Here is an 18,859-nt window from a genome sequence, read left to right as displayed (position 1 = left end):
ATGCTCACCGCAAGATGGTTTTTGTTAGGAATGATGACATTTGCTTAATTAAATTTCAAAAATATCTAAGTGGCAGCCCTACTGGGCCAGAGTCAAGAACTTTTCTTTTCCTTGTTTTCTGCTGCTTAGACAATGTTGTTGGGTGGTGGCTAGCGAGTTTTCCGTTCCTACAATTAACATCACCTTGCTGATGGCAAATACAATTTAACTCTTCACTCTAGAAGCCTTACCAATACGAATCTACCATTATTTCCTAGTTAGACTACACGAGTGAAAGAGGAAGCAGCATTAATGAATGGTTCTGTAGAAATATGGATGGCTTGTATTAATAGCATAACCAGGTATTTTGACGTAGGGATTCTACTAACTTGGTTAATATTGAAGTAATATTATTATAATGACAGGACAGCGACAGGAACAAGGGGTAATGGTTTTAAATTGGAAGAGGGGAGATTTAGATTAGATATTAGGAAGAAATTCTTTACTGTGAGGGTGGTGAGACACTGGAACAGGTCGCCCAGAGAAGCTGTGGATACCCCATCCCTGGAGGTGTTCAAGGCCAGGCTGGATGGGGCTTTGAGCAACCTGCTCTAGTGGAGGTGTCCCTGCCCATGGTAGGGGGGTTGGAACTAGAGCATCTTTAGGGTCCCTTCCAACTCTAACCATTCTATGATTCTGTGATTCTGTGATTATTGTCACTGCTACAATCCCCAAGAGCCAATACTCATGACCAGTTCATGCTACACTGGACTCTGAACAAGGAACAAAACACACATGCTCCATAGGAGCTGACTGTAGTAAATAATGGACCGATACGGGCAGGATAGTGGTGCCAGGAGCAGGTAGAGACAGATGTAATGTATATGTGTTCACTTGGGTTTTTTCCTGGTAGCAGTAGTGTTCTGACCTATCCACTGCTTTAGAAAACGATACCCAAGATCTTTTCCATAGGTAAGGTCAGGACTGAGTTGTCTTTTAAGTGGTAGCAGATGTTCAGATACCAGTAAGACCAAGTAAAGCTGTGTGTATGTATAAAATGTTGTCATTTCCCAGCAGTGGGTAGTCCTCCAGCTCCAGAGCACGCATACAGCCCAGTATGTGCAGCAGCTCCCCCCAACCTTCGTTCCAGTGGTAGATGCAGGTGGGCTTTCCAATTGCAGTACGTTCCAGCAAGGTGCAGTATTTGGTGCTAGTGCAGCCCTGAGGGAACTGTTGTTGCTCTGTGTCATCTTCCATGATGCCATCTTTGCCATCCCTTTTGTCTCCATTCAGTCTGTATTAATTAGCACCATCATAGCTACCACAATAACACTGCTGCAAAGAGCTCCCCAGGACAACTGGCACTGGGATGGTGGAGCAGAGGTTGTGGGGCTGCTCTCTGCCAGGTGAGGAGAACAAATTCTGCTCCCAGGAGCAAGTCACTGTGGATTGAATATAGTTTGGGGTGAGAAGGCTAGATAGCACAGGCGCTGCAGCTGCCGGCATGCTCCTGGGTGGAGACAAGCCCTGAGACAACACTTTTGTGCCCTGTCTTCACTCTGAGGTTTGGATGTGGCCTTGGGGGCATCTCAGAGCCTCCGGAGGCATTGAGGGTGGTAGTGGGGCTGTGTATGCATGTGCCGTCCATTCAATATAGAATTCAGAAGGCAAAAGTAAACCTTTTGGTCAAGGAAACAGCGATTAGTGGGGAAGTACTTAAAACTGGAGAGACAGACAGACAGAACAAGTAACCCGGATGCATCCAAGCGGACAAAACAAGTTGTGCATAAACAGTCTCTAAAACTGTTTATAAAGTCCAAAAGAAGGAGAAGATACAAAAGATCATTTTTTCTGCATGAAAGCAGAGGACACAGATGCTAGTTCTTTGTCCCTTCCGCAAGCGTTGGGCAGCTTGCTGCTGGTGGTGACATGGCCTGTGCCTGTGGTGCTTCGGGGTGTGGGGCTCCCCATATTCTACAAAGGCTTCCATTAGTCACCTGGCCATTTCTGCAGGCTCTGCCAGATGCACCAGCAGAATTATAACCAAACACAGGCACCCACTCATTTGACGTCTTTCTCTTCTGCTCTTTTCCCTGTATCGAGAGCATCAAATCCTCCACTGCCCTGGAGCAATCAGTCATTACCAACAACCTTGCTACTGCCAGGGTGTTTCTCAAGCCATTGCAGTCAAGGATACTTCTGGGAAAGACGGAAAACAAATTTGATTTTCAGCTCCTGCAAAAAGGGATGAATAACCATTTAAAAACTGTGGTTTTATTTTTACCCACTACCTACCCAGGGCAGGACTGTAGGGCTGCAGCACCGCAGAGGGATGGCTTGTCAGAAGCTCTAGCCACTGCTGTTGTGATGAGTTTACTCTGCAAATAGGTCTCCTTTTCTCAAAAGAGGGGAACTTGGCAGAGGACATCCAGAGGATGCAAGGGGCTAGCAAAGGTTACAAAGATTGGAGCATGGAGTTGCTAATCTCTGGCTAGGGAGGGTGATTGTTTCAAACAGCCAGAGGATACTTCACAGTTCCTCTGTTAGCAGAAAAGGAGCCTGCTCAAGCGCTTGTGTAGTGGTGTGCATGGGTACACCATGGTGGAAGCAGTAATAAAGTCACTATAGCCAGGAACCTCAAGCTGCTGCAAGGAGACATGGTCTGGGTTAGTTGACGACAAGCAGAAATCCCTGCAGCAATTGCCTCCCGCCCTGGGATATCTCTTCTTCTACCACTTACCTCCGAGTGAAGCAACTGGACTGTCAGCACTCACAGACAGACTGTGTTCACAGGACCACAAGCCATGTTTTCCAGGCAGAGGGTGGGTTGAGGAGAGCACAACATTCTGCTGCTGGCTGTGGGAGGCGGGGGCAGCGTGGAGGAGGGGCTCAGATTTCTTAACCTTGACTTAGTGTCTTGGAAGCTGCCAGATTGCTAAACCAGCAGAGGGAACCTTGCTTGCTTTTTTCCCCCTCTATGCATGGGTAATGACACCCATTTTAAACTACCCTCCTTAGAAAGGTAGGGGAGTATAGCAGCCTGCCAATATCTGAGGGGGGCCTACAGGAGAGCCGGAGAGGGACTCTTTGTCATAGTAACAGGACAAGGGGTAATGGTTTTAAATTGGAAGAGAGGAGATTTAGATTAGATATTAGGAAGAAATTATTTACTGTGAGGGTGGTGAAGCATTGGAAGAGGTTGCCCAGGGAAGCTGTGGATGCCCCAGCCCTGGAGGTGTTCAAGGCCAGGTTTGATGGGGCTTTGAGCAACTTGGTCTAGTGGAGGTGTCCCTGCCTATGGTAGGGGGGTTAGAACTCGATGAGCTTTAAGGTCCCTTCCAATTCTAACCATTCTGTGATTCTATGATTCTATGCTTGGAAAAGAAAAACGTGGTGGAAGATCAGAAGGTGAAGCACACAGCACTCAGCAGAGCTGCTTTGCCTTTCCTTGCTGCCTCTAATTCAGTAGAACCAGCCTCAGCTTTGGTTTCCCAGATTTCAAAGGCAGCTTTTCTCACATCTCCAGTTTCCCAGGGCAGGTGTAGGGCCAGCAATCTTCATACTTCTCACTTGTATCCCAGCATCCTCCTCAGAGATACTGTTTTGGGAATCCCATGACATACTTTGGAAGGAGTCCATAATGAGGATGGTTGATCCCACCCTTGATAGCACCTTCCATCCTACAGGAGGAACAGAAGAAGTTAGAGAATATTTCTGCTATGGGACAGTGTAGTGATATGTTTGTCAGAGGTCCTTTGCTTGACTTGGTGCTGCTCTTCACCCAGTTGGTACAATTCAGGTTTTGTTTCACTCTTGTCCTCGCAGAGCTGGGCATAGAGTCAAGCCTCTCCTTGAGGTTAAGAGATCCTCTTGCTCTAAGCGGATGCATGGGACTTCAGCTTTTGCACATGCACATCTCCTGTGTAACTATTTGTCTTCCTGGAGCCTAGACTGACCTGGTGAAGTCCAAAATTGTGGTCACCATGGCCCCCACGCAATGTATGGGATCGCTCTGAGAACTGATACTGCCCCAAATGGGAGGGACTGTGCAGTCCTGGGTAATGGAGAGCTTGCATCTCCCAAGGAGATGGTGGTTCACAGCTGAGAAAAATCCTGTGCTTGCTTTTAGCTTTTTGTGAAGCCAGAAGTTTAAGACAATTTTTGTTTCCAGAGCTTTCTAGTCTAGTGGGAGGTGTCCCTGCCCATGACAGAGGGATTGGAACTAGATGGTCTTTAAGGTCACTTCCAACCTAAACCGTTCTATGATTCTGTCGTAGACCACAGCTGAATGTGTGAGCAGAAGAAAGAAGGTTTCCAAATCAATTTTCTGAAATGTTTTCTAAACACTGTTTCAGGACTTTCAGGATGCAGTACCAGACCCTTAGCTGGCATAAAAAGACATGGATTCATGGAGAGCAGCATTATTCTGTCAGTTTCTCACAGCTCCTTCACAAGAAAAAGCACAAAAACAAATATTGGTTGGGAGGGACCTCTGAAGGCCCTAGCTTGTCCAGTCTCCCAATTAATGCAGGACTATTGCACTAAGTGAGATCAGCCTTGGCATTGTCTAGTCTTGAAAGCCTCCAAGGATGGAGAGTCCCCCAACTCTGGAACATGTTTTCCTTAATGTCTGTTCTCATCTCCCAAGCTCCGGCCTGGGCTTGTTGCCCCTCATTTTTCCATCTGCTGCTCCCAGGAGGCATTGGGCTTGATCACTTGTATGACTCCAAGGGAGATGTGATTTCCAATAGGCTTCTGCCAGATCACCCCTCCACCTCCTCATCTCCGGACTAAACCCACCCAGCTCCCTCAACCTCAGCTTGTAGCATGCATGCTCTGCCTCAACCATCTTGGTATCCCTCTTACTGGGCCTGCTTACACCCAGGGGTCCAAAGCAACATGGTATGTCACTGGCAGCCTCCAAGGAATGGCAGCGTCCCTCACCCTGCCAGCTACATGCCTCCTCTCGCAGCCCAGGAAGCATGTTGTCCCATTGGCAATGCCAGCACATGCTGGGCTTAAACAAGGTGTGACCCATAATTTGTAGAAACGTGAATAGGAGCAGAGGTTTCATGCACTACACTGGAGACAGTACAGTGAGCAAGCAGTTTCAAAATCCAATTTCATAGACACAGAGATTACATTAATCTCTTTTAATAGCTAAACAATTCCGTTTTCAAGATAGGACAAAGCATGGGATATTCTTGACAAAACTGGTGCTTCAAAGCTGCCTACATCAGATTTAAAATCCTAACTCCTAAGCTCCCAACGATAGAGCTGATTGTATCTTTTCAGACAGTAGCACTGCAAAACTTGTGTTTAATCTCCTCTTTTTATAACATGCTGTGGCTGCCTGGGCTTGCCTGTTGGGAGGAAAATGTAGATTGACTTTGCCTTCAAATACCATATGAGGAAACTCACTCAGCCCTCACCAACTGATCTCGGGGGCCTGTGGAATGATAAAAGCTCAAGTTATCAAAGTATCTGTAAACTGCCTTCTGATTTCTAGCTGGAGCACCTCCCTGAATCTGGACCCTTTGATTTAAGGTGGCTGCTTTCTTTCACCATGTCTCAACAGGCAGAAAAGGGCATAGCTTTAATTCCTGTTGGCTCAGTTGCATTAGCTCAACGTGACTGAAAAGCCCTCTTCACCTCCAGAAATGCAGAACTGAATGCAGATCTACATTAGAAACTTCTGCCCATGTAGTAAAGACCTTGCAATATACAGGGATGTTTCCATACCACCAAAAATACCAGTGTAAAAATGCTTTTCTTGTTGACACTGTTTTGCTTGGAGAACTAAAAAGAGCTTTCCTGGGGAAGGCACTATTTATTGGGCTAGACTGCATGTTTTCAGAGAATTTGCAGGTTTTGTGGCCTTGGCATATCCATTTCCATTTTACTGCATATCCATTTTACTGTGAGGGTGGTGAGACACTGGAACAGGTCGCCCAGAGAAGCTGTGGATACCCCATCCCTGGAAGTGTTCAAGGCCAGGCTGGATGGAGCTTTGAGCAACCTGGTCTGGTGGGAGGTGTCCCTGCCCATGGCAGGGGGGTTGGAACTCGATGATCTTTAAGGTCCCTTCCACCTCTAACCATTCTATGATTCTATGATTCTATGATTCTCTGATTTCGGGCTGATTTTTAGTGTTTGTGTTGTGATTTAGGACTATGACAAATGAGCTATAGCAAATTACAGTGAGGTGACTGGAGCAGTGACCCACCCAGATGTTTATTACTGCTCTGCTGGCAAAGATTACTGTCCCTGCAGCAGAGTTGGCAGAATATGCCCAGGGCAGAGCTCCTCCAAATGGAATTCTAGTTGAAATCTCCAGGGAGGTGGGATTAGAGTAGACAAAAGACTGTGAACTAGAGATACTGAGATGTTGTCTATAATGGTTTATGACCATCAAGACCAGCACTGGTGCCATGCCTTATGTCCTTACGGCTTCTGCCCCATGTTTCTGTTCTCTCTTTGCACCAGAACAGCAGTTGTCTGATCCTCGTAGGACATGATTCAGAGAATTCAACCAGCCAAATGATCTCTTCATTCACCTAGAAGGAGTGTGGGGGAATAAAACACCACCAACTTCTATAAGTTTAATCATAGAATCATAGAATGGTTTGGGTTGGAAGGGACCTTAAAGATCATCTAGTTCCAACCCCCCTGCCATGGGCAGGGACACCTCCCACCAGACCAGGTTGCTCAAAGCTGCATCCAGCCTGGCCTGGGAACACCTCCAGGGCTGGGGCATCCACAACTTCTCTGGGCAACCTGTTCCAGGCCTCACCACCCTCACAATGAAAAATTTCTTCCTAATATCTAATCTAAATCTCCCCTCTTTCAGTTTAAAATTGTTAGCCCTCGTCTTATCACTACACTCCCTGCTCAAGAGTCCCTCCCCATCTCTCCTGTAGGCCCCCCTTAGGTACTGGAACGCTGATATCAGGCCTCTCTGAAGCCTTGTCTTCTCCATGATACCTCTCTCTTGGGCAATGATAGAAGCATCCTGGTGTCTCAGCTCCACTCTAGTCTTTGGTAATAAAGAGGAATCGAGCAACAGCAGGTGATAATGTCTTCATCTGCTCATCTGTTTTCCAACCAGGTGGTAATCTGAGGCCAGAGGCTACTGAGGTGCTCCTGTATGGCCAACTAGGAAGGCCTCTGCTGCCAGGGAAGTTCCCCCTTACCCTTCAGCTGTAATCTCCTTTCTGCTGTAGGAACAACTGCAGCAGTGGGTGCCACTGCTGTCAGAAATGGGGCTGCCGTTAGGGGTTGTCTCCTTCCTCTCCTGACTCGGAGGGGGGCCATCCAGAGTCTGCCCTTGCACCCTGGTGCCTCAGCAAGCAGGAACCACTGCAGGAGCGAGTCAGGACTGACGCTGATCTGAGCAGCATCGCCAGGCTACAGTGCACAAGAGTTTTCCTCTCCCTGGCCCGTTACTAGCACAGAAAATATCAGTGGGAAAAAGACTGGGCCCTAAATATACAATGAACCTTTCCCCACCCGTTACCACCTAACCCATCAGCTACTCCAGGGTATCTTGTTTATGTTTATGAGTGTTTAATACCTCGTAGCATTTGCGTTTGCCTTGAAGCTACAGGCAGCTCTGTGCTGTGGTGTGCTAAATACTTGTTCCGTAAGTACAAACAGATGTTTGAAGATCTGCTTTGAAGCAATCTTTACCCTCTAGATTCTCTCCCAAGACCCCTCAGGAGCAGCCTACATCGCTATATTCAGAGCAAAGCCTTGAAGGGCAAGGAGAGAGGAGATACATAGGAATAGTCAGTAGTGCAGCAGGAACACACACTCACATCCCTATAGCATAAATCCTCCACAGCAGCAGTTTGGGCATCAGAGTTCTTATAAACAATTCCTCTGCAGGGTTTCATTCTTATAAAGCAATCTCTGCTGCATGCAGGTCTTTTAGGCTTGTTTTTATTCACTAGCCAAATTCTTGTCACCCTCAAGAGCTATTGCCTGCAGACCAAAAAATCTCCCTAATATCAAAAATCTCTGAATGAGCAGATAGGGTAAAACCTGAGTGGTGTGCACGGATGGCTCTTGCTCACACGTATTGCTTCTTTTAGCTGCTCACAGGGATCAAAAGGCTTCGCAAGACAGACACAAGTGGCGTTAAATAATTTGACTCTCAGAGTCAAAAGCTCAAATCAGAGTCAAAAAACTGCAGGATACCCCATGATACTGTGTGCCACATGCAAAGTAATGGGGAAGGTTAAACAGCCTCTGCCTCAGGCAGCTCCCAGTTTGTGTCAAGATGCAACAGAGAACCTGAGAAGGGAAAGGTGAGATGCTAGCGGTGAAACCAGCCAGGGTTGTGCGGTGATTGCTGTGTGGGAGGTTGCAGCCAGGACTCTCAAACGACTTAAACCACTGTGGTATGGCTTCGGTTTTGTTTCTTCTTTTCTCACGTTTTGGGGGGAGAAGAGGGTGTGTCTGGAAGCTCAGGTGCTGGCTTGGGACTTAGCTGATCTACAGCCAGGTTTCTGCCTTGCCACTGCCTCCCTGGGGTGAGCTGCTCCCATCCCCTCTGCCTTTCGCCCCTCATTCTCCAAGGAAGAGCAGCACTTCCAGACCCCCGTGGTGCATGAGATTGCCTGAGGCGCTCAGATATGGTAAGAGAGAGAACCATATCAGGTCCTGAAGAGATTCCCTCTGCCGTACCTTTACTGTACGCCTTGGACTGCAAAGGGAGTCCCTCAGAGCACTCAGGGTAGCTGACTTCCAAACGAAAGCAATGTTTGACCTGAGCTACACAGGGAACTGATGTTCTGCTGTGAATCTCTCTCATTCACTCCGCAGAACACTTTCCCTTCACTCTGCTTCATTTCACCTCTCTTGCATTTTGTGCTTTTGTTCATATCTATTTTTATATCATTCGTTTTCTTTTCCTAGCAACCACTTTTTTGTCTTGCCTAATTCCACTTCATCTGGAACTGTTCTTCCTCCCTTCCTCCTCCTCCTCCTCATCCATGAGCTCAGGTGGGGGCCAGCTATCTCCAGGATACCTACTAGGACCCTGCAGGTTGGTAAATCCCAGGATTTAGAGACCCTTTGCAGGGAGGAGTGGCCGGCTGGGGCTGCTCGCAGGGTGCATTGCAAGAGTGGGCATTGCTTCCCAGCTCCTGCGTCCTGCTCGGTGCCCGGCTGAGGCTGAGGTGAGTCTCTTCTAGTGCTTGCAAAAAATGCTTTTTTAGAAGATTCTAATATTTGCCTGAATTTGTGAAAATACTTATTTTACAGCCAGCTCTGGTATCTGGGTTTCAAGGTCTTAGTGTTTCCGAGCCTTGCCAGGTGCAGGGATGAGGAGGAGTGAGACCCGAGCACTTGACCCAAGCTGGCCAACAGGGTTATTTCATACCATGAACCTCACATTCAATATGAATTAGAAAGTTTGCTGAGGAGTTCTGTCTCTCTCTTGGTGGCTGCGATCCTGAGAACTTTGTGCCCCCGTGCTGGACCCCTGACCACTTCTCTTCCTCCCAAAGACATGACACTTGCAGTGTCCCACATGTGCTGTCCATTTCTGAGAGTGCACAGCTCCCTCCTGATAGAATGGGCTGGGTATAATCCTTGTATTTTTTATATTGGTATGCGGATCAATATTGGTTCCTTAGTGTTATTAATGTTAATTATCAGAACAGTAGGAAATGGGCACAAACTTGAGTATAAGAAGTTCCACCTAAACATGAGGAGGAACTTCTTTACTTTGAGGGTGGCAGAGCACTGCAACAGGCTGCCCAGGGAGGTGGTGGAGACTCTTCTCTGGAGACATTCAAAACCCACCTGGACAAGTTCCTGTGCAGCCTGCTCTAGGTGGACCTGCTTTGGCAGGGGGGGTGGACTAGAGGTCCCTTCCAACCCCATGTGATTCTGTGATCTATTCTTATTCTATTAAATCTGTTTTTATTTCAACCCTCGGATTTCCTTGGTTTTCCCTGATTTCCCTTCCTGGGTGGGGAGAAGTCATCGGGTGATGGAATAATTGTCTGAACGGCAATAAATTGTTGTGGGTTCCTCAAACCATAACAGCCTTCTTGCAAGAAAGGAGGTCAAGCAGCTAAGATATTAGCATGGGACTCAGGAGACATATTTGGTTTACAGAGTTAGTTTTTCTTTGGTTTAGATCCTTGAAATGGTGTCCTCTGGGTAGGAGTCAGCAAAGCACAAAGGCAGGAGCAGAAGCACAGGACCAGAGCCAGAGAGGAACCCATCCACATCTGCAGCAAGAAGCTGTGAGACTGACTGACTGAGCTGTAACATGGACCTGCATCTGCCAGCCAGTGGGGCCAGCTGCTTGTCATCCTGTGCTCCTGGGCCCTCTTGTTGAGAACAGGATTTTCTTCCCTTGTAGGGATGAAGTTTGGGATGATGAAGAAGTCTACTAAGGACTGTAGCCATGATCATAAAAGTCTTCCAGCTGCTTGCTGCTGCTCTTTACTTAACAACCCCAAAGTGGCCTGAATGGGAGAAAAGATGCTATTTTGGGGGACGGCTGTCTGCTGTGCCTTCCTGTGAGAGTTACGCTGCTTATGTCAGTTCTGTAGGTAACAGGTCTTGTCAGAGGTGATGGAACCTGCAAGTCATTTACAGCAGATTTTCTTGAGGTAGTGATGGAATCCATGGTGTTTTGTTTTCCCTTGTCTTCTGACATCTACAGCCCCAGTGCAAAGAAAACTGTGTGACTCTTGCCTTGCTTTTGCAGCTGAAGTCTCATAAAAGACAGAAAAGAAAATGCACCTCTTTTTTTTTTCTTTTTTTTTTTTTAAGTCTTCTGCAGGTACAAACTGTTTTTCTGGTGTAAATTGAGAGGCATAGGGCGCAATGATGCACTTCTAGGAATTTACTCCACATGGCTGGGGAGCAGCTCAGCTAGATTAGGATGGGGAAAAAGAAACAGGCCCAAACCTTTGAATAACTCTGAAAGGCTGAAAGAGCCCAGCGAATGAGTCCTCACATCTCCTGCTTCCCCAAGAGAATGGAAAACTTTCCATTCCAGGGAGCTGGTATATCTACTGCCAGTGTTAAAAGAGTTTTGTGTTTTGTTTTATAAAGAAAAGCCAGGTTACACTAGGAAATACTGGGGGCAGTTGCCTGCCCAATTTTAAGTCGAAACAAATAAATAGTCTTGGGTTTTGCCTTTAATTTTCTGTCCAGTGCCAGTTTTCCTGGGCCCAACATGGGTCTTTTGCGAAATGCTCTGAGAATTTTGGGGCCAAGGAGACAGCTCCCCAGCTCTGTCACCTCCACAGCAGCTGGTGACACACAGAAGAGCTTCAGCAGCCATCGAACCTGCATCCTGACAGATTGCCTCTCCTTTTTGGCCCTCACTGGCTGCTCTCAGCGCAGGGTTCCTTGCTCAGCATCACCTTTCAAGGAGGGACCGTGTCCAGTTCCCTTTTAGAAAAGGCAATTTTTCAAATTGTCCTTGTTTGAAAGAAAATACTGTGTTGGGCAGCAGTGCAGACATTGGGCTAAGCGCTCTCTGGCGTGTGCTGTGCTGATGTGATGAGGCTGGGCCAGGAGTCCAGCACATTTTGCTCATTTCTATACCCTGCAGTGGATAGCCAGCATGTACGGTGTTTTTCCTTCACCCTAGAGCTTCCTCCCAGGACCCTGCCAGTAATTTGATCCTGCTTTGATAATAAACCGTCACGGTGACACAACATGGAACTGTAGTCCTAATGACCTGTGTTAATTAAAAATCAAATGACACTTTCTCCGGAGAAAGTTCTTTAGTTCCAGTGTTTTCCTAAGATAATTATACCGAACCAGCCTATTACCCTCCCCTGTAGTTTCATTTATTGTTCACTCTGTCTAAACTCCTGCATGCCATTGCACAGCACTATTTTGTCATGTTCCACCCCATAATTTCAAAATAGGTAGCCTGTTTGTTTAAAACTCCAGCAAAAGCTTTTAAGGCTTGAGCAGAGAGATGCTGTATCTTTGCTGTGATGATGTACAGGCTGCCGGTTTGATTTCACTGCCTTGTAGCACCAGATTGAGAAACTCTTTGCCTCTTTGTCTCCCCTGGCTTCTGAAATAGCAAGAGATAAACAGGAAAAGGGGGAGACACCTTCTGTTTGATATTGTTTGACTCTCAAGTCAGTTCAGGCTCTGATATTAATAACTTCCTGTTTTGTTATAAGTTGTCTGACAAATAAAGAGCCTCCGTGTGTGTTGGCATTTCAGCCTGAACTTAGGCAACTCCACGACTAGTGTGTTCCCAGGCTGTGGGCTACAAATTCCAGTTTCCTGCTTACCTTCAGGCTAAAATTTTAGAATTGGAAGTAAAATCGCTAAAAATCAGGTGCCTAAACCCACTGTTAGTTGCCAAAATGAGAACGACCTGACTGTCGTAACGGTTGAACACCTGCAGACCCTGTAAGTATCTTGGGACTTGAGAGGGCAGAATCTATACAAATCAGACTAATTTTGTGTAGGAGCTCAAATAAGGACCCTAAGTTCAAACTCTGGACTGCTGTTCATTGCTAGGGATGTGCTCAGAAGCTAGAAGCAGAAAAGGGGATCTGCAGAAATGTGGAGAAAGGTGCATTTGTGTAATGTCACTTGTGCAAGATGCTTATGAAATGTGGTGCGTGTTGCGTTGCATCATTTTTCACATACGCTTCGATTGGGAAGAGACTTTCTTTTCCAGCTGCCCAAACAACTTTCCCTGTGAACTGAACTATTTCCTCTGGATAATACGCTGGTTTGCTGCCTGCTGGAGAGGTGGAGTTCCCCCCGAATGCCTGTAACCCCCGTGGCTGCTGCTCTGCACAACCAGGAACCATCTCCCGGTCACGGTGTGCGACAGGACAGCTTGGACTTACCAGTTCTATGAGATTTAACCATCAAACCCGATTGAAAAGACTAGCAAGTGGTCCAGCTGGGAGTTAGTTCATTAGTTGCAGTAAATATCGCTAGAAGAGTTTGTCAAAAGGCGATGTAAAGCAGCTGAAAAGAAATGTCCTTAAAGTGAATGTCAAAAGGCTTTAGCAGCTGTCATCCAGGGGACCGGGAGACTCCCGGCTTTGGAGACAAAACGAGGGTGAAAGAAATAAAAATTTGAGTAGGGAGGATAAAGTACCGATTCCCACTGAGCGATTATAAAGGAAACAATCTTACCACTACAGGGACCTAATTAGAGACTGAATCTCAAGGCTGTAATATCTCCTCCAGGACACTGAGAGATCCAAGCTAGCTAAAGCAGTCCTTTCAGACCGGCAGCATTAGGAGGCTCCGCTGCTGGCAGGGGCACACTGAAATGCCAGCTTTATCTACCCATAGTGATTTCCAGTGTTCTTGAATCATGCAGTCTCGTCAGCACTTACTTAGGACCAGGGGAGCAGCTTCATTTTCTTGCTTGGCCAGCACAGCATCATCCTGGTCCTACAGGAGGCAACAAGGGGCTCCCATTGCACTGTGAGGAAAGGCACCAGCACCCATCTTCCCAGGCAAACATAAAGTTAATTGTCAACAAGAGAGACTTTCACATTTCTGTGACTGATCTGCTAATTCACTGCTTTCACTGGTCTCCAAAACATCTTGTGCAGATCAGGTGTGAGTCCCCAGGCCTTCCTGGAGACTCCAGTGCTGCCAGGCAGTGGATGTGTGCCTTGCTTTGCTTAAGTCTTGGGGCAGGGCTCATCTCTCCTACTGTTTTCCATCAGAGACACTGTCATCCTTCTCTCCCTCCTTCTGGAAATGTGGAAACGCTGGCCATAGTTTGAGTCTGACCTTTGGCAGCAAAGCCCATCCCTGCTCCAGCTGCTCACTCTGAGATGCAGTGCGTCACCTCTTCATTGGTGTGCCAAGCCAGGACCTCCTCAAATTAGGTTTTTTTCTTTGTTTGGTGGTTTTTCAAAGGAGCAAGAAGTTTTTTGCTGGATTTTATTTAAGACTAGTCGGTTCTGAGCCCTGGTCCTCAGCACTCCCCTCCTGCTGCCGGTAAGGGCTGCGTCAGCAGGAGCCATGCTGTAGGGTGAGTGAGCAGTGGGGTCAGCAGGAAGGAATTATTTTAGGTAGTATTGCCATTAAAGTCCCTTTGTATGTAACCCTGGCCCTGCGGAGTGATTCTGTTCAGGGCAGGCTTCAGGGGAGCATGGGAATCTCTTCCAGTGTCGCTACTACTGGCAGCCACATTCTTCTGCAGCGGGATTTTCCAGGCAGAGGGAGGTCTGTGCCTTCTGAGACCTCTCGGGGAGCTCAGTGCTCCTGGGAAGAGCGGGGATGGCTGCTCGGGATGGGCAGATACATCTCGTACTGGGGGGTGGTGGTTTACGAGTCTCCTCTGGAGCAAGGAGGAGGTAAGTGACCTGCCCAGAGAGAGCTCAGCGCTGCTAACATCTGACAAGGACATTTTCATAACCGAGATAAATAAACAGATGCCTTTTTTTGCTCCAGGGAGATAATTTCTTCTGTGCTACTAGCCTGAGACTGTTTGCTTGGCTTAGCCTGTATTTTTACCATATGCAACAAGCCTTAACCACTTCATTTGAGGCTGTTATTCATTTGGGGCCAATATGAAACATTTCTGGCATTTCTTGTCTATTTTTCTGGCCCTTACATGTTTCTAATGTCTCCACTTCTGTATATATATTTTCCTCTCTAACATTTCAGTTCTCTTCTCTTGTAATATTTTAAATCCTTAATTGCCTGATGCTGCAGATGGAGAGTATTAGTTACCTTCCATCACCACTCTGGCCACGATGACTTCCTTTGCTTGACAAGTTGATTACTTTGTCAAGGTGAATGTTAAGTCTGTCTGTGCATCTTGTGACAGATGGCAATTGCAAGCTGGTTTCTTATCAGACATGCTGTTTCTCCAGACACAGAATGCCAGCAGTAAAACTGGGATTTTGAGGGGCTTTTTTCCCCCAGCTCCCTGCTGAGATTGATGTTGCTCCAGTTTATACCAGCGGGATTTAGGTGGCTGTATCTCTAAATGTGACAAACTAATGCACAGCAAGCAAACCCAACTGGTGAAGATAAAGCAAGCTGATTGATACAGAAAATTCCCATCCTGGCACCCACCTAGCAAAGTCCACAACTAGCGATTAGGAGGTAATAAGAAGTGCACCAAGTCTGCCAAAGCTGCTGGAGGTGCCGACTAACATCTAACAGACACCTCCATGGAGCCAAAGAGTTGTTGTGGTGCCTGCTCCCTGCTGCACTGCATCAGCACGCCCGAAAGGGCAGCCTCCTGGGTGAGCGGTGGGGCTGACGGGCTCCCCAAAGTGCCAGTCACAGGCAGTGGGGACCAGAAAGGAGCCTTTGTGAAAGCGTTGCAGAAATGGCCTAACGCTGTGGAGGCTCATTAAAGTGTGAAAGAAACTTCCTCTCCATTGCATAATAGGGTATCACCATGGCTGGTGTCTCAGATGTGGCCATCAGCATGTGAGTCCTCAGCTGCCCTGCACAGACCCAGTGCACAGTGTGGGATCCAGTTATGTCTCTGCTTGCCACAGCACCAAACCTTGCCTCTTTATGCCATGCCTCCAGAGACCTTCCAACACTCGTATTCTGCATGACCCCTAGAAGAAGGTAGACAGCAGTTGCATCATGGAAGGTAGAATCTGCTTTCAGATTGTTCAGTGGATGTAATTGAGGCAAAACAGCAAAACCTGAGTAAGTTAAGTGCATTTCATAGAGGTTCCCAAGGGATAACAGGTCACATTGTTTGTGATGTGCAAGCCAGGGCAAGAAGGCTGGATCTTCCACAGAAAAGTTGCTGACATTGGCCCCAAAATGTCATGGTTAAGGTAAGAAGAACATTCAGATCTCTCGTAACTTTTTCTGCTTTTAAGGAAGTGGTATCCAGACCACTGTAGGTATTAGAAATGTGGGAAACAACACTGAGCAACACAAAGAACAAAAAACAGTGAGTGCTTTCTGAGAAGACAAGGAAACTGAGTCTTATGCCACTGAATGCTTCAGGAGAATAAGTCCTAACAGCTACAGTAGCCAAATGACATCTGGGACCAGAGCGTGAACAACTCTTGTCATATTACATAGTGAACGTCTCAACTTCTTGAGCTTGTTGCAGAAGATAAAATGTTGGGCAGCATTATTGTCTGGTGGTACAGGAACATTCATTTCTCTAACCGTGTGTGGTGGTATCTGACCATCTTGGGTATCTGGGCAGGCAGGTCAAAGGAAAGCAGAGTGTAGATTTGGTTTTCAAAGGTACCTATTTCCAGTAAGCGTGAACTTCATTTTCTGTTAGGAATTCTTTTTTCGTGGCATATTGTAACAGAAATAATAAAATAAATAAAAGCATGGTAACTTGAAAGATGAACCTTGGGACCATACCTGTACAGACAAACCGGCTCTGGGTGCAGTTTGAGCGCTGAGGGCTGCTCTTTTCCCTGGCAGATGTGGTCCTGGGGTTGCTTTCCACACCTGATCCTATAGTGAGACCTTAGCAAAGAGCAGAGACAGAGCTTTTCTTGTGTCCTACTGTACATGACAAGGCAAGGATGTGTTGGAGCATCTATATATAGACCTAAATCAGATCAGCTTCATGCAACAATAGAAGAGCCACATCCATCCACCTCCTGGGGTTTTCCCCCCTCCCCAGTGTTTGTGGAAAGGGGGAAAAGCCCCTTTTACTGTCTGAGTTTGTGACATTTCTGCTCTCCCTGGGTGGAAAGGGATCATAGGGACTTCTGTCTCTCTGCCTGTGAGGGAAGCACTGCGAGTGATGGGCAAGAAGCTCTCTCAAGGCGTACCTTGTTCTCCCCAGGGACCTGCACCCCACCACTCCCTTCCCTGGGCTGGTGTGTTGGGACCCCCTGGCCTGTCCCTTCCTGAGCTCCCCCCTCTCCCATGGCTCCAAGCCCTGCCACTTCCCATCTTTGGGAAGGCAGAGGTGGAGGAGCAGGCTCCCAGGGGGTCTGGAGAAGCAGAAGGTCTCCATCGGGGGTATCTCCTTGCAGGAGATAGAAGGTGTTCCCGCCGTGGGGGCTGCAGGCAGGAGCAGCCACACGCTTCCCTCTGCAGCCGGCAGCACTCGGCTTTTTCCCATCATTTATTACCTGGCGGCTGCTTTGGTGTGTTCCCCACACGGGACACCTCCTTCTGGTGGGCTGCCAAGGACAGGACGGCAGCAGTGTCCTCCCAGGGAGGGAAGGTGGTGGCTCCCCACCCCGAGCACACAGCATCTGTCCCTGCCGCTTGGCCGGCCCTCCCCTCCAGACCTACTTTTGCTGGGAGAGGCAAGGTAACCTCGCCACTGAAAATAGCTGGGACGGCAGCCAACGGAGATTAATGGCATCATTAGCGTCCCCGGTTTATTTATAGGCTTAAAAATGCCTCGGACCTGAGAACCGAGCAGAGTCACTCCATGTAGCTCAGGGACTCCCAGGTCTCCTGCTTCTGCCTTTCCCCTTCCTGCTGTTTCATCCTGATCCCTGGGACCCTAAAACCTCTGCAGGAGGGACTTTCTCCCACTGTAAACCTATTTTGCAAGCCTTCCTAACTAGGGGGATACACGTGGACTTATTTTTGGTTTTTTCCCTGTGAATGCTGTATTTGTCTTGTCTCCTTCCTCCACCCAACTCTTTCTGTGCTCACTGTGTCCTGTGGCCCCTCTTTGGGAAAATTCTCTTTTTTGATGAATTCCTGAGGCATGGGCTGAGCAGTCGTCACAGGAATTTGTGATTTTCCGCCTTGGGTTTTAAACTGTGAGCTCCGTGGGAGGAGGACGGGGAATCTCATAGCTGTGGAGAGCACCTAGGACATGTGGGGCCCCAGTGGGACATCAGGATGTTATTAATGACCGTGGAGGTCTTCCTACAGGAGCCAGAAGAGCCAGCCCAGCTCCCAGCTCCTCCAGGAACCTGGCGGGACTGGCAAGAAAAGGAAAAAAACCACCCCAAGTGTGTTGGTCCCAGAAGAGTAGTTTTCAGCACGTGACCTGCGGCCGCGCTGCCTGGCCTGTTTCCCAGCCCTCGGTGAAAGGTAAGTGAGAGAGGAAGCTTGTTTGTCAGCAGGCACAGGGCCAAGGGATCGGCCCTGTGACTGGGAGATGGCTCCATGGGTGGGAGAAAAAAGTACAAATGCCAGTAGGGACCCCTCCCACCCAGACACACGGGTAACCACCTCATGGAGGTGAGGTTGCTTCAGAGGGGACCACCCTTCGCTTTGCTGTTGGTTTTTTTGTTGTATGAATCTGAGATAAACTCCTGTGTTGGTCTCTTCTTGGCCAACTAGGGGTTGGAATAAAGGACTGGCGTAGAACCACTCAAATGGCTGTTGTCTTCTTTTCTCTGGGCAATGAGACCACTTTGGGGCAGCGTAAAGGAGGATTTCTAGGAGGATTTCTCTGCCATGGCCACTATGGGTGAAACCACAACCCTGAGATCCCCTCACCCCCACAATGTCTGATGGGTTCAAGGCATCTCAATGCCTTGTTTCCCCTTCTCCTCCTTCCCACTTGGGTTCTGCGCTCCAGGTCCCCTCCATCCCCTCCTGGCCAGGACCCAGCTCTGTGCTGCAATGGGGGGACAGTCCCTGCTTAGCACCCCACTTTTCATATCTGTTAAGTGGGACCATGACCCTCAAACGGCTTTATATAGTCCTTTGAAGGACCAAGGCATAAGTGCTATTACTTAGTCATTGGAAGATCATAACTAGGAGAGTATTTATTGCCATGTCTGGTGTACGTGAGATCCTGTATAATTTAAAAGACTTCAAGGAAAAGGCAGGTCATATGCAGCATCTGAGATGAAGGGGGGAAAAGGTAATGTTTTAACTGTACTCATCCTAGGGAAGAGACACCTCTTACATAGTTGTTTCTCATCTAAATTCCTGAACATCTAATCAGAAAAGTCAGCACAACTTTTCTCTCTAG

The 18,859-nt window shown here is 47.7% G+C and overlaps 1 long non-coding RNA gene across 2 annotated transcripts in view; it reads left to right on the top strand.

Moving 5' to 3' along the window:
* Nucleotides 1–18,251, top strand: part of LOC106902587 — a 57,979-nt gene extending 39,728 nt beyond the window's left edge. Inside the window, exon 3 of one of the 2 annotated variants that reach the window (XR_001414546.1) lies at nt 17,806–18,251. This is a non-coding gene — a long non-coding RNA (uncharacterized LOC106902587). Of the gene's footprint in view, nt 1–10,129 lie in introns of both variants that reach the window. The other variant, XR_001414544.1, reaches the window with a different exon arrangement.
* Nucleotides 18,252–18,859: the final 608 nt, after the last annotated feature.

The sequence above is a fragment of the Calidris pugnax genome, unplaced genomic scaffold, assembly GCF_001431845.1.
Source record: "Calidris pugnax isolate Ruff unplaced genomic scaffold, ASM143184v1 scaffold20, whole genome shotgun sequence".
Taxonomy (NCBI): Eukaryota; Metazoa; Chordata; class Aves; order Charadriiformes; family Scolopacidae; genus Calidris; species Calidris pugnax.
This window is presented reverse-complemented; position numbering and strand designations above follow the sequence as displayed.